The sequence below is a fragment of the Anser cygnoides genome, chromosome 8, assembly GCF_040182565.1.
Source record: "Anser cygnoides isolate HZ-2024a breed goose chromosome 8, Taihu_goose_T2T_genome, whole genome shotgun sequence".
Lineage (NCBI taxonomy): Eukaryota > Metazoa > Chordata > Aves > Anseriformes > Anatidae > Anser > Anser cygnoides.
The window spans coordinates 20,531,528-20,548,054 of record NC_089880.1 but is presented as its reverse complement, the minus strand read 5'-3'; the positions used below and the strand labels follow the sequence as shown (position 1 = coordinate 20,548,054).

The following is a 16,527-nucleotide window of genomic DNA, read 5'->3' as shown; positions in this document are numbered from 1 at the left end:
TTCTTAATGAGAAGACTGTAAAAAAACATTGTTGGCCATTGTAGATATATGCCCAGAGCAGAGTGATGGTGAGGTATGGAAGATACTGAAAAGCAAGATGTACAGATCAACTCTGACACAACACAACAGAAAAAGAACCACTTGCAAGCATGATTGGCAAAATAACAGATGATCTATTCCAGTGGTATTATTATTATTATTGTTGTTGTTGTTGTTGTTGTGGTGGTGCTGTTGTTGTTAATTAATAATAATAATAATAATAATAAATGAAAGGAATTAAAGTAATGTGTATTTTAGTGACTGAGATAGAGATGATGAGATTTTATTTTTACCAATGAGGTAGATCTAGAGACCATGTGAAAAAGATGGTATACAGAAAAACTGCAGATTTGAGTTATCTGCATATGAGGATTGAGAAAGAAATATAATATGAAAGTGGGCAGTATTTCAATTCAAGACATAAAGCCTTTTGAAAAAATAGATGAGGGAAGATATGATTCCAGTGTGGAGGACTGTGTTAGATTTCAATTTGTAGCTTTAGATCATATTTATCTTACTACAATGGTTCCAGGATATTTTCAGGAAGTATGGCATCTGACTTCACTGATATCACACTTTCCTAAATGGTCTGGTTCTGTTTCTGTAGGCTTTTTTTCACTCTGCTACAGAAGATGCAAAAAAATCAAACATCTTTCTGACTCAAATTAGCTAATTGCATTCTGTCAATATCAAAATAAGGCCCTGTCCTGCATCTGCATGTGAACATTTCTCTGTCTACTGCTCTTCAAATTCAGTTCTCTGAATGAGACTGATCCCCCCACCCCAAGTCAGTGAGCATAGTTAGAAATCCCCACTTATCTCTGACTGTAGAGACATGGTTCTTAAACTGAAGCTGTTGCAACTCGGACTATTTTAGTTCAGGAGGTAGCTGTTTCAATCCCTGTTGTGACAGCCATGGGGGCTAATAACATATTCTCTGGTTCTTGACAGATTTAGTAGGAAGGCATGATTGATGTTTCTCAATAGTTCTTTGTGGTGCTTTTTTGTTTTGTTTTGTTTTGTTTCTCACACCAGGTCTGAATGTATGCATAATTACTCCTTATTTTAGACTCCTGGTGGACTTATTCTAGAGTAATTTTATCAGGTGTCTACATTCTATAAATATCCAATATGCCTTCTTAATGCTGCATTTATTTATTAAAACATGATATTACCCTGACCTGCTGCTTTGATGATCACGGGCACCCATACATCAGCACTGTAGCCTAGGAAGATTTTTCTATAGTGCCAAAATCATATTAATCTCTTGGATAGCCATTATATGATCTTATATTATCAAATGGAAAATCATAGAATCATAGAATATCCCGAGTTGGAAGGGACCCATAAGGATCATCAAGTCCAACTCCTGGCACCACACAGGTCTACCCAAAAGTTTAGACCATGTGACTAAGTGCACAGTCCAATTGCTTCTTAAATTCAGACAGGCTTGGTGCAGTGACTACTTCAATGGCGAGACTGTTCCAGTGTGCGAACACCCTCTTGGTGAAGAACCTCTTCCTGATGTCCAGCCTAAACTTCCCCTGCCTCAGCTTAACACCGTTCCTGCGGGTCCTACCACTGGTGATTATGGAGAATAGGTCACCTGCCTCTCCACTCCCCCTTGCGAGGAAGCTGTAGACTGCGATGAGGTCCCCCCTCAGCCTCCTCTTCTCCAGGCTGAACAGGACCAGTGACCTCAGCCGCTCCTCATATCTCTTCCCCTCTAGGCCCTTGACCGTCTTCGTCGCCCTCCTCTGGACGCTCTCCAACAGTTTAATGTCCTTTTTGTACTGTGGTGCCCAGAACTGCACAGAGTACTTGAGGTGAGGCCACACCAGCGCAGAGTAGAGCGGGACAATCACTTCCCTCGATCGACTAGCAATGCTGTGCTTGATGCATCCCAGACTACGGTTGGCCCTCCTGGCTGCCAGGGCAGCCAAAAATATATACAGCCCAAAATATATACAGCCAATATATATACAAAATATATACAGCCTAAAATATATACAGCCCAAAATATATACAGCCCAACAAACTTCTCTTTTAAAGGCATGTAGCTGACAAATTCATAATACATGATCCAGATCTTTTTACATCCTTGGCAATTTCACCATTGACTTCAATGAGATCAGAACACTAGGATTTATGTCTTGTTCCTGGACATTTAAGTGTAAATCAAAATTTGATGGTAATTTCAGTGAGATACTAATTGTAACTTGCTTTATATAAAGCAGTATAGACTGCTTTAAGAGTGCAATAAAATGTCATCCAAATAAAGAGAGTGAATAATGAAACCTTTGGAAACAAGGCACGATCAAAGGGTAATATTGCATTTTGGTTCTTTGGAGATAGAGAACTTTTGGACCTCATGCTGCTGTCAGTTATGGTAGAATTAAATTTGGCCATTTCAGTGTAAATCATAAATTAAAAAGAAAGCATGAAACATTAACTGATTTGTTTAAATAGGCTTTTCCATATCTCCTTCAAGTATGAGAATCTTTCTAATTTGGTGATTTTCTCACTAAGAAACGGCTCAAAACATTCAAAAAAAAAAAAACCACACACACAAAAAAAAAACACCTTTAAAAAAAAACACCTTCTATTTATCCTTCCTTAGTAATCAATCAGACCTGTGAGTTGTCATCATGTCTAAACATTTGCAACTTATCTCACATTTTGCACTCAGCAGTAAGTCTTCACAAAAGACTCAAGAGCTCAAATGTTGGACAAGCATAATTGAAAGCTACAGTCCTGACTTGATTACAGTTGATAAAAAAAAAAAAAAAAGAGAGAGAGAGAGAGAAAGGTTAGCTTTTAATGTGCACTAAGTTAAGCAGGGTTTCAAATTCAGATAACTGAATGCTGACATGGTTCATCTACCAGGGGTTGTAATGGCACCAGATTTTTTTAGAAAAATCTTTTTTAATATACATTTTATTGAGCTTAAAAGCAAGAATGTCTAATGTGAATTTGTGTGACCATGAGCTTCCTTTTGGGCAACAAGCTATACAAGCTGTAAGTTGCCCAAAAAACCCACAGTTCATATTACCCATGGCTAATTCATACTGCTACATGCAGCCCTAAGGTGACAATTATTTTTGCATTCTATAACAAATAGAGGCCTGATATGATGGCTAACACAGAATAGCTGTTTTTGGTTTTGTTTTGTTTTGTTTTTTCCTCCTCACAGCCTGGATATCAGCCTCGTGGCTGATAACAATATGTCACCTCTAATCTTATTTCCCATTCCTAGACTCTATTAACATCAAGATTTTTCTTATTTTATTCTATATTTTACAATCTGACACAGCACTAGATTTTCCCAGAAAACAAAACAAAAGAAAAGAAAAAAATTGTGAGTGACTTTATCAGGAGCTAAAATAATTGTATGGATTATAATTCACTTCTGTGAAAATGGTTATTTTTTTTGACCAACATTACTTGGGGGGGTGGGGGTGGGAGGAGGAGAGGGGAGCCGGGAGGGTGTCAATGTATTTTCTGGGGAAAAAAATAATTCAAGGGATACTTTTTAATACTTTCTGAAATTCAACAGAAAAAGCTAACCAAATAAATTGAATACATAGGTCTCTTTTGAAAGATACAACTGTACATGGTATTTTGATAATATAATTTTCAAAGGTGTGTGGAAAACAAAACATTATCATGTTATCATAATCATTAATAGCATCTTCCTATTCAGGAATACTATCAGGGAATAGAGGTCTGACTACTGGACAAGTTTAATAGCTTATTTATATCAAAAAAGGGCAATTTGGGTACTGTTTTTACCATGGAATTGTAACATTACAGGTGAATATTTTATTTTAATCAAACATTCCCCTGCCTGAATTGTCTCAGAGTTCAGTCTCAGAGCTGCCATGGAGAGCCAGTCTTATATCTGTGTTGTTCACAAGCCAACTTGGACTTTTAATGGTCTGAGTGTCAGTCTAAAACAGACACTTGACCTGAAACTTGTACCCTCCAGGTCAATCCTGAATGTCTGGCAGATCTAATCAAACATGTAGTGGTCCACTTCTCTTTTGAAATTCCATTATGGCACTGCTGCATACCTTCACATAACATAATTCCTTAAAAAGGCACTAAAAGAGCATGAACTTTCATTCACTCTCATGAGTAGAAGTAAAGAGAACAGCAAAGCCCTTAAACAGCTAGTTTCTCCTTGATAGTTTCATTTTTAACATCGATAAAGTGTTCGGCTTTGTACAAGGTTTAACATGAAGATAATCCTGGTCCTAAGTTCCTTAAAAGATAAAATAGAAGAGATAAGGGAGCTTAGAAATAGAATTACTTCTTGAATTTTTGTGTCAAGGTATTTGCAAAGATTGCAGAAATGTGTCATGAAAAAAGCAGTTGCAGAAACCTCTAAATTCATTACTGCTAGCACAAGCCATTTATAAATAGGTAAATAGTATAGCAGTATAGATTTTTGTAGAGCCTCTAAACCTATCAGGGACCACATCCTCTGTTAAAATAAATTGTCACAGCGCTGCAGGTTTGATGCCCACTCACCAAAAACTGCTGGAAAAATAAACAATTGAAAGAAACAAAAGGTGTCAGCGATGTGCACTGTCACAGTTCAGAAAAATCTGAGCTAGCACTGTAACTTTAGAAAATTTGCAGAGTCTAACTTATGGCTTTCAAAAAGGGAGCTTTAAATTTCTGGTCTGTTAGGACTGACTAAAATAGAGTTGAATTTCTTGAATGCTCATGCAAGTTTATTTTTAATCAGTGCATAGAAATAATCATATCAAACACCTTCTACAGACAGGCAAGGTCTATATTTGTGCCTGTCTGCAGTGCTTCTGCACAGATGAATTGTGACTGGAACTTTATGTCTCCAAGAGCGACAAGAAATGATTAATATCTTAATAGTATATGTGGAAATGTGTGTCTTCCCCATGTACTAGTTAGTGCAGATAACAGGTCAACCGCAAATGACTATTTCTTTCCAAAATCCCAGATATTGAAAAAACAGAAGACAGTTGTGCCCCAGAGAAGTATATTGGGACTGCTTATTTTTTAGGACTCTGTGTAGAAGCATGTAGTCTAATACTTTAAACAAAGACACTCGCCAAACCAGTCACTACTTAAAATAGACAATGGATAAAGCAATTAATCAGTCATTGCCACTTTTGATCAAGCCACAGAATTAAGGAACTTATAAAAAGTGTATTAAGCAGCTATAAGTAATGTATTCTGATCAGGAAATATCAATCTCCTCAGGGATATACTGGCTTAGGGAATGAGTTACACTGGGTAACCAGTCTAGTACTAATTGCAAGAGACTCATTATTAAATTGCTGGCTCAGTTTACTTGATGGTAAGGATCTTTGTCTAGATACATTGCACAGATATACAGCCTACATACAGGGCTCACTTTGTTTACTGAGTCACATCTCATCTGACTTAAAGAAAATAGTTTCTCCTTAGATTATCCTGGATTTATCAATGCCCCACATGAAGCGAGCTCTGGAAAGCCTCAAGTCTCAGTCTATTCCAAAACAGCTTTGTTGGTGACTTGGACTTTGTTGAGCAGATATTTCCAAAGACAGCTGAACAACCAAGCAACACCCTGAGCGTTCAGCTAGCATTCACTGTGCATGAAGGGAATTTATGATAACCTTGTATAGTAAGCAGGCATTATATACTGCTAAATTTCAGTGGTATTCCTGTGGTATCACATATTATATTCACATTAAAACCAAATGAGCTCATCATGATTAATGTTACTACAATGAATGCTGAAGGAATTAAAAACGATTATCCACTCATTGTAAAGGGTTGCTGATAATTAGGGCTATTACACAAAAAGGTACATTTTAAGCAATCACCATAGTTAATTCATTCAGCACTATATTATGCAGTGCTGATAACAATGAGTTCTCTTGGCACTCCTGTGGTTCCCACATGTGTGTCCATCAATAACCCATTGTACTGTACCTTCAGTAGTTGAGCATCAAGTCACAAACACTTCAATAATGTGCTACCTGTTGGGAGCATTTATTATGGTTTTTTTAGTTATTTTCCAACTATTAGCAAAACACAGCTATAGAAACTATTTTCAGTGCTTGGATCATGGTGCAAAGATAACATTAATAAGTATTTTATTTAAAAATGAGTGAGGAAGTATAGTTTAATATGTGTGAGCACTTGTGTATATAAATAAGCACATAGACTTAAAAGTCAGAAGTTACACCAACCATACAACTGCTTAGCCATTTCATATTTCATCTTCTGCTGTATGGGTTCCCTCCTGTATTTCTTCTCAACATTTGTTGCTGCATTTTTTTTCTGATATTTTGACTGTAAACAAGGCAGTGCTTGTGTTTTGTGATGGCTGTGAACAGATCATTCAAAAATATCAATATTAATAACCAAGAACTCCAATGTGAGAACAGTGTTTGCATAAATTTTATAGTGCTTGACGTGACATAGATGTTTGATTTTAGTCTCTCCAGTATATCTTGGTTGTGCCTGATCAGCTAAGCCAAAGTCTGAGGATAGATTCTATGTTAGTTTCTGACTTACGTGTTCTCTTATTTAACAAACAACAAACCTTTTCTTCGGTGGTAACCATCACATAGCAACCCATGCAGACCACAGAAGTCAGACCACTTCGGTGAGTCCAGCACTCAGTTGCTATTATAATGCTCTCAGTTGCTATGTGTTATTGTTAATGCTGAGCTTATGTTACCTAACCTTTCCTATAAAACATGTATCAAACTCCCACTCCCACCAAACTGTAAAACCTGATAACTTTCATCGAAGTCTGGATTTAATGTGGTCTTTGTGCAGCTTCACTGCAAGTTCTTCCAAGGAAGACAGAGACTATTGTTATGTTTTAATTTCAGCATATGCTTAATCACTTTGCTGAATCAGAGCTTTAGGAGTTAGACAAAAATTGTAATACATTCAAAAAGCCTTTTTTTTTTTTTTTTTTTTTTCTCCTGAGGACTGCAGGATTTGCCCTTTAGGTAGGGCTTCTTTGTTATTCAGTGAAAGTATAAATCACTTTTACTAATGTCCTTTCACTTGCATTACTGTCGTATATTTCTCTCTTCCTTTGTATTTTTGGACAGTTTACTTGCATAAAGCATCTAGAAATCATGTTTTCAACAAATGTATTCACCTGTGGATGATAAAATGAAAGAGGTGGAGGCTAATAGTGCTGAATTATAGGGTGGCAATCCGAAGCTATAAAAAGAAAGCCTTGAGGTCTGCTGAGTGCTATACCAATTAGAATGTCTATTTTCAATAACTGATAAGAAGTGGAATGTTGTTTGCTCTTGTCCTTGCTGATGCTGACAAAGATACATCTTGTTGGTATTAAGAGTAGAACACCTACTTTCACAGAGTAGCTTATATACTGGGAATGATAGCTCCCTGTGAAAGAACGTAATATTATGGTGTCAACATAATATTAAATGAAGTCCTGATATTTTTTCATCAATAAACACCGCATTCCTAACAATATTTACTACTGATGGAAATGCTCAATTTATCCTCATCATAACTGGTATAGATATTTTCTCTAGATGAAAGAAAATATAATTTAATCATAATTCTTATATTTTTCTTTTATTATTTTAATACTAAATAGTAAAATCTCAGAGCAATGATATGAAGTAGATTCTGTGGTAATGCATTTCAGCATTTCTCACTTGTATGTTTATCTATGCAATCTGTCTATTATTTAATCAAACTATGGAGCTTCCTTCCTATGAACTTTAGATTTTAGGTAAATCCTCAGTTTAAAAAAAAAAAAAAAAAAAAGGATTAGTCTTTGCTTTTTCCATTCTAATCAAAGTTTCTGCTGAAGCCAGCGGTAGATCTCACAATAGCAAGGACAGGTTTCTAGTTCAGCACTTGTCAGAAAGGGCTGCTCATTATTTTCTGGTCTTCTGTGTATACCAATATTAAAGTAAAAGCAGAATCCTAAGAACAACACCTTTTCCCACACTATTCACCATATAATCTTACTGAAGGCATCACAAGGGAATGGGCTACCTCTTGTTCTGTACAGTCATTGCTACTATTGACATCTCTTCAGCATTTATTTGCATTTTTCTTCACTCAATGTCTCATTTGCCATTTGTTGAGATCAGTGGAGTTAATGGCTAAAACAGGATGTCATTTTCTGAGCTCCAGAGCTTTTCAAAGCACAATGTTGAAGCTGGGAAGGTATGAAAGTTGTTCGAAGGGATTTTGTTTTCATTTTATTAAGATGATCTGTAAGGAAGAGCAGAGATCGGCCATTTCTTTAGCTTGAGTTGCAGATATACTACATTATGCTCAGGACCCCCATGCCCTACTTAAATAAGACAAAGGTGCTTTACAACTATTACAGTTAGGTCAGAGAAAAGAAAAGGAATCTGCTTACTGCAAATGAAAGTTGCATAGTTTGCAGTAAATATGTTTCTAGACTTAATTAAATAGGAACAACATTCTTGTATAGCAATATTTAAAAGCAGGCCATTTATAAAAACATATTTGCAGCCTACCCAATTTTGGGGAAATACTACAATTTCCTCATTAACAATGCTTTGTCATTGTGTGCTTAAATGCTCAGACCTTTATTTTTCTCATAGTACATTGTTTTCAAAATGAATTCATTCCAGTCTTTTAGATTTCAAGTGAAGACATTTTTGAGGCATTTGAGTGCAAATTAAGTGTCTGCAAAATGACAGCAAATGAGAACACTACTTCATCCTGCTTCAATAAATTTATAAATGAGTGAATACAAATTTTGCCAACATTTACATATACATACCCACGCAAGCACACACAATTGTCTTCAGTGTAAGAATATGTATGAGCAATTTCAACGCAAAGAATAGTTTATTCCAGAAAATAACAAATTCTTGAAATGAAAAGCCCTGAACAAAAACATTTCACCTCCAAATAGAGGGGCTCTCTGTTCTGACCACTTATTCAGCACCAATCATTTGTGTAAGTCAAATTTCTGTATGGGCTATGGATTTTCAGCAATGGATATTGAAACAATGCCACCCACTACTACCGAGCTGTAATATTCTGGTAGACTTTATAAGCAGCCTCACAGAAAACTTTGAAAAATAATCTCTTTAGAAACAAATCCCTTTGCATATGATGTTCTCTTCTTCTTCATAACTAAAGGCATTTGCATGAGAACAAGGTCTTCGTTTTAGAAGAATCCAGCTACTCCCACTGTTTATTCCCCACTTGAAGTCATAATCCCTGCTTTGTGACATCATGGTTGGTTACGATGAAAATGGCTATTATTGAGAAAACAGAAGGATTAACTGCAGTCCTGCTGGCTCTGGGGACCGGGGGAAAGAAGATGTAACTTCTAGTTGGTATGCTTTTTCACTTCATAGCATTGCTGTGTGTCTTTTGCTTTGAGAACATTGTCTTCTACTGCATTCCTTTCAGCCTCCTTTAAATGAAAAAAGCTTTTGTACCTGTATGTGGGATATGAGCAGTAGAAGTTATGATAAGGAAAAGCAGGTGTTCACAGCTGTCTCCCCATTGTTTATTAAAATAAACAAATACATAGAAAAAAAAAAAAGAAAGCTAATTTTTCATCCAAGGCAAAATGAAACTGAAAGAGGCAGACAAATAGAACGCAGATCAAATATTGAACATAGCGATGATTTTTGCTGTAATTCCAGATGTCAACCAAGTATTGAAGAAGGCTTCTCTAACAGCAGCTGACCAACACACTCATGGCAATTAAGTTATCTGATCAGTTTTGTCCTTTTAACTCTCTTTTAAGGTAGGGTTTTTTCAAGGTTTCAAATTTTTGGAAGCTGTTGCAACATTTTAAGAATCTGTGATTATCCATCCATTCTGATGATGATGAGTGTTAAAAAGTGAAAACCCTTCTGTATAAACTAAGAGTCTTGCTTATTTGGAAATACAGATATCCATTCAATATATTCATATTACTTAATACTCACGCATGGGACTACAATTGATTGTAAAATTGTGTACACTATATATTAAGCAGAATTTCGGCCTATTTTTAGGGTTTAGCAAGGCATATATATGGTTCTGCCTACAGCTTACTTCTATTAACAGCACATACAAAGTGATCACTGGAGTACTTGAAAAGATGTTCCACACACCATCATTTTACTTATCAGGATGATTTAATTCCATTTGTAAATGTATCACGTTCCATCTGAAACACAGATATATGTCCTTTACTATTCTTCTGTTAGACCTTTCTGGTAGGCTCACAGAGATCAATTGCACTACTGATTACCCATTTCTTTCATGAAGCCAGGTATGGTCTTGTGGTCCAGTGCCTCACCTGTAGAGTCCTTTGGAACCCCTCAATGAACATGGTTTAAAACTGTTCCAGAACTAGAATCAGTGTAGCCACAGAGTGCTCTACACAGGTTAATGAAGCCTTCTCAAAGGCAGGCCAACTAGCTCAGGTAAAATGCCATGCTATATTACTTTTAAAGATCCAAGCTATTACCCTTGGATGGAACTGCATCATGATGTGTGAAAGTATCAGCCTGCCTACAGGTAGACAGAGACTATCTCCAATATACTTCATTTTACTGGGTAGACATGCCATCAATCTCCTTTCATGGGTTCTCTTTTTCCCCAGGCAACTATTAGTTCTTCTTTATGCCTGTTTTAGTTTAAATTCATGTTTCTTCACTGATATTATGAATACTTTCAGAACATTATGAATGAGTGCTTTGTGCAGCAGCATGTACTTCTTTGGTAGAAATAGCTTTCTTGAAATCCTTGAATCATACCTATTTTTTTCACAGCAGTACCACAGCTGTCTTAACTAATCTGCTGAGACCTGTCTCCTTGTGAGCATGATCAACTATTCAAAATTCAAATTATCGTTGTTGATCACTGATTTTGATTTTAAAAGGCTGAATACAAAGGCCAGTCATCACTGACAGCACACTTTGGGCAAATCTGATAAAGGCAGTCTCAAAGAATAGGTACACAATGAACTGCAAAAATATTTGGTACCTAACGTGTTTCTAGATTAACTTACACAAGCATTCTAAAATGCCCTGAGATGCAAGAACAGAATCATACCACTCTTGCATGCATGCAATAACTGATGACCCTAATTAGGAAAAAGTAATGAGTAGGAAACTAGAAAAGGGAATTTACATTTTTGGCAAAGCAGATAGGAAATCCCTGTATTTTACCTGCTCCATTGCTGCTTATTGAAATCATTAGATATGGGTGCATTTCCAGGGAGGTCTGCGGTACATGTCAGTTACACTTCATCAATCAGTGACAAATTTTTCACAAATCCTTAATCCAGATCTCCCATGTTAATACTAATAATTTTGCAAGGAGCTGCCAAAAATTACTTATTGTTCTGTTAATCGTTACTAATAAGAACAGAGGACTGCCTTGAGTTTCTTCATGAAAACCGTACTAATTAGAAATGTCTGAATACATACAAGTCCTCAGAGATTAATTTATTCATCATAATCAGTTAATCACTTTTCTTTTACATAATTAGACAGCTCCTGGTGGAGAGGAAGACCCCTTAGTTTTCTTGGAAAAAATAAAAGTACTGTAAGCTGACATTAGCAGAATTATTATGTCTTCCTGTGCATACAGATTAGTGCAGGTGGATTTTTTTGCTCATTCACCACAAATGAAATCTCAAACCAGAAACACTTTTTAAAAACATATTTTCTAAAGCTGCATCAGAAGTTCTTTCTATAGTCTTGCCCTTCAGCTGTCCACCGAGACTCGGCTCAAAGATTGCTGAAGAAACTGGTAAAGTTTTAGTATTGACAAGCCCAAACAGAAAACTGCTCACTTTGCATGTAGAGCAATACAGAGACAGTCCAAATATTTAACCCCCTTGCATATTTCACAAGCTCAGCTTTTCTTATCCCCACAAGAGATTTTTATCTGCCCTTCAAAATGATAACAAAAGTGTCATCATCATTTACCTGAGTGGATCACTTTTTAGATACCCTGATAATCCTTTTTGAGAACATATACATAAGTATGGGTTTAGTACGAAGGACAGGTGGCAAGGAAGCTATCCTATTAGCATTGTCTGTTAGAGAATGAGTTCTATGTCTTTTGATGTGGGAAAATTAAAAAAAAAAAAAAAAAAAAAGGAATGAAATTACCCAAGAACACTGTGTGCTTGGGTGGCAAGTTGTGGCTTTTATTGTCCTTTATTGCACAATGATATATCTAATTATACTGGCCAGTTACAAGCCACTGAGAGAATATAAACACTTAAAAGCTCAGAGATGAGTGCCCCGGTATTTTTTTCTGCTTTCTGCTAACTGCCCAGCTACACTGTAGAATAGTCCCAGAGAATCATTTCTATCTATTGTTTGAGAAAAGCACACAATCTTGCCTGGTACTAATGTTTTAAAAGATAACTACTATGGTATGTCTCAGTTCTGTCAACCACTGAAATAAACTGCAAGACAGCAGTTACAACATAATCGTGACAAACATGTACTGTAGATGCTGGTTTATATCAGAATTGTATCCCAAAATGGTGAATTATTTCCAGCAACTGTGATACAACCTAATGTCTTCTGAATAATTATACATTAATTATAACCATAAAAAAATTAGTTTGGAATATAACATCTTGCCTACTAGGCAACCTTGAAAGTGGCATATCTCTGTAGTGCAATCTCTGTAGTCTGATAAAACCTCTTCTGACCCATCTTATCTTTTGTGTGTGTGTGTGTGTGTGTGTGTGTGTGTGTGTGTTTGTTTGCTTGATGTTTTTTTCTTTGAAAGAAGGCTGAGAGAGATGAGGAAGGGAGTTCTGGGGAGACAATTCAAACCCTGCTCTTGTGATTTTGCAAATGACATTAGTTAATGATAACCAGTTTTTAAACTTATCTAACATGAGCTTAAAGAGTAGAAAAGATAGTGCATACATACATCTATTAGGTCCTATAACAGCTTGTCTAAATTTATATAAGCAGAAGATGACAGAATTTTGTGCTTAGTGACAGATGAAGAATGAAAAGCATTTAAGGCTGATGCTTAAAACACCTGGCAGTTTCCTGAAGGTTTGGGAGCTCTTCAAGTTCTAGTGATTCTTGTCAATATTATTAGAAACTTAAAAATGAAAATATGGAATAAGACCTTACAACTACAACAACAACAACAACAACAAAGGAATTTTCTCTATATATTTTTGAATATATTTTCCCAGTAATAATAAAATATTTTAATGTATTTTCTGGTTACAGCTGTAGTTTTTATAAAGCAAATAAAAGTCAACCACTCTCACTTTTCCAAAGATGTCTGCTTTTGTTAACTGCATGTTTCTAGTATTTGGGGACCACAGGACTCTCAAAACTATTTATAGTTTATAGCAGAAAAAGCAAAGGAAGAAAAGAGGATCTTACTAATCACTGAAATATCCATGTTCAGAAAGCTTCCATGGATCTTTCAAACAGCCTATCTTTATAAAATATCTATTTTTTAAAGCAATGGGAAACGATTCAGATCAAGTTGTTGTCATTGTTGAAATGACAACTACCATGCAGTTAGAGAAAATGGCTTGAGCAGCTTTGCTGTCCACTGTGTTTCACTTACAGCATGTTACATCAACTTTCATTTTGAACAGTAAATGGGATAAGAAAATGTGTAAACAAACAACAACAACAAATAAATATATATATAATATATAATATATAATGATATAAATCAAACAATTTTCTTATTTTGTTTGATCATCTTTACTTTTCATCTAACAAGGTAGGTAGATTACTTTGATTAATAGATTAATGAGAATGCTTGTCCTACACCCACACAAATTAAAAAAAAAAAAAAGGCTATTTTCCCTTTCTGTTTATTTTATTTTATTTTATTTATTTATTTTATTTTTATTCTATTCATTTGCTGGTTCTCATGTAAGTCAATGCCATGAGTAGCTGTCCTCGTCATTCAGTGTTTCCATTTGTGAATGTGAGATATCTGATCACTCAGATAAGGTTAGGTATGTATTCAAGTGACAGCATAGTCATTCAAGGCAAACAAAAGTCAGAGCATTTGGAATTTAGTGGTACTGAGGACAATCTAGAAATGGATGCATTGTGCATCTATGGTTAAAAAAGGTCTTTTGAGTTATTTGAGCCTTCTTAACAGTGTGAATTAGTTCATGCAATATTTGATCCCATCTTTACGCCTTTTCTGGATAAGAACTTGAAGTGCAAAGGTACAAGGTTATCATAATATTCCTGAAGAAAGAAAAAATAATTGCCTGAATAACCTATAGTTCCCTGATCACATCCTGCTGATCTTTCTAGTAACTTGCTTGAAAGAAAAATATTTAATCTACTTTCACTTTCCAGTATTTTCATCAGGAATGCTAAAAACAAAATGCAACTTTTTTCTATGCTAGCTAGAGTAAAGTATCTAACTAAAACTGACAAGTATTTAATTTACTAGCCTACCATATACTGTCTATATTTTGCTAATATTTTTTCTGTGTATTTTACAAATAAGAGATTTAGAGTTCCTCATTATTCTATTTGCCTAACTGAAATACAATTCTTGATAAGGAGATCAGGATTAGGATAATGAAAGTCAGTGCAAAAAAGAAAAAAATATTATAATTGGCTCTTGAACTTAAAAAGGTTTTCAGCATATTTTATATCTAGTCTATAGAATTCATCTTTAAAATCGTTTACAAAGAACACTGAGCACATAAAATTCTGGAGGTAACTGTATGTTTCTCTGAACCTGTATTAGAAGAGCTTTTGGAGAAATAAGCCTTCAGATTCACCAGTGACTGGCACTTACAAAATGGTTCTCATGACCCACAGTGTGAAGAGAGATCTGAGCTTTCTTCCACATTAACAATAGTGTTGTTATCCAACCAATGTACAAATGCATAAGAAACTTCCCATTCATTTAAAGCACTTTTTTTTTTTTTTCATCATTTCAGGAAATGCTTGAACTTTTCGCCTTTGCTTGAAATAGGATTGATTCTGTTTCTGCCACTGCTTTTAGAATCTGTCCATTTTTCTGCACCTTTGCTATCGTACCATCCTTCTGATTATGCACTAGATTTTTTCCAATCTCATTTTAAAGCTAACTGCTATGAACCGGGGGAAGGGAGAGTTATTTTAGTATAACAAGTAAGAGGTCTGAAATACAGCATTTTATTTTTATTTAATATCAAAACACACACAGAAGAAGTGATAAGTGAAATAAAAATCTTGTGCAGGTTGAATAAAAAGTGTGTTGGCGTTAGGAACACCCCAGTTAGCTGAAAATAACCCCCATAGAAATGCATTGAGAGAATCTCATATATAAACAGGGATTTCTGCATAGGAAAATGGAGATTATCCTTCGGTTTACATTATGTTACAGTTTACATTTATTGTGCTAACACAACACAAATTATAATCATTTCAAAGTACTAGAAACTCACGTCAGAGATTCCAATTATTATGACCATCTTCACCTAGTTCTGATTATATCTTTTAATACCCTAATTCAGAAAATTCTACTATTGCATTATGTAATCCAATGTCTTTTGAAAGAATGTCTATTTTGAAATAGTAGAAATGTATGCATGCAATAAAAATAGCATGTATTTACTATATCATACTGCTACATTTTTATTATATTTGTCTTTATGCAGTTTTGAATATTTGATGCAGTTGCAAGAGTATATGTTGCTATATATACTTAGGAAGTTAGACAGCTAACATGATGGCCAAATTTTGTGATAACATCCGTCATCATGAGTTAGAAGATATAACAGACTAGCAGGGAGCAACAAGTGTACTGTTTCCTTGCAGAAACAGAATATGCAGTACAGTGAAATTTTAAAGAAAAAGGGGGCTTTGTATTTTAGAAACAGGAAATTATGTGGTGAGGTAGAACAGATTTGACTCGTGGTTTTATTTTCTAGTCAACATAATACTGTGTAGCAAAGACACTACTATAAAATAATCTGATATAATCTGTGGAACTAGACCTTATCCTCACTCTTTTCACCTTTATTTTGTCTGTATATTTTAAAAGAAACCTATTATTTGCTGTGATTGCTTTGCACTGTGAAATTTCTGGGCAGCAGAAACTATAAACTTCGAGTACAAATGCTGATACAGAAGCTTTGCAATGCAACACCAAAACTGAAGTGCAAATATTTAAAGCAATTATATACATGCCTTATAAACATTCCACTTTGGTAATTCAGTGTAATATTAGTAATCTTAAATCTCTCAAGTTGAAAGCACCAAAGTTCAGCAACTGGTAATCTATATGGCGGTCTTGTTGAGTAATATTCCTCAGTGGACCAATCTGACTGCAACCTAAACTTCACTTCTGATTTCACTTAACTGGAGTCCAAGTTTCCTTGGGAAAGCTCAGCATTACAGCATCTTAACATGGTCAGGTGTTTTTGATATAATTACATTTACAGTAAGGTTTCTGGCTCTTGTTTAAAATTTTAGACATTGTGTTGTTTGAGTTAAATAATAT

At 35.3% G+C, this 16,527-nt stretch overlaps 1 long non-coding RNA gene across 1 annotated transcript in view; it reads right to left on the bottom strand.

Annotated features, from left to right (window-relative positions):
* Positions 1-9,368: 9,368 nt before the first annotated feature.
* The window catches only part of LOC106034109 (uncharacterized), a 61,333-nt gene continuing 54,174 nt past the window's right edge, over positions 9,369-16,527 (bottom strand). The window contains exon 3 of the long non-coding RNA XR_001205805.3: positions 9,369-9,503. This is a non-coding gene — a long non-coding RNA (uncharacterized lncRNA). The remainder of the gene's footprint in view (positions 9,504-16,527) is intronic.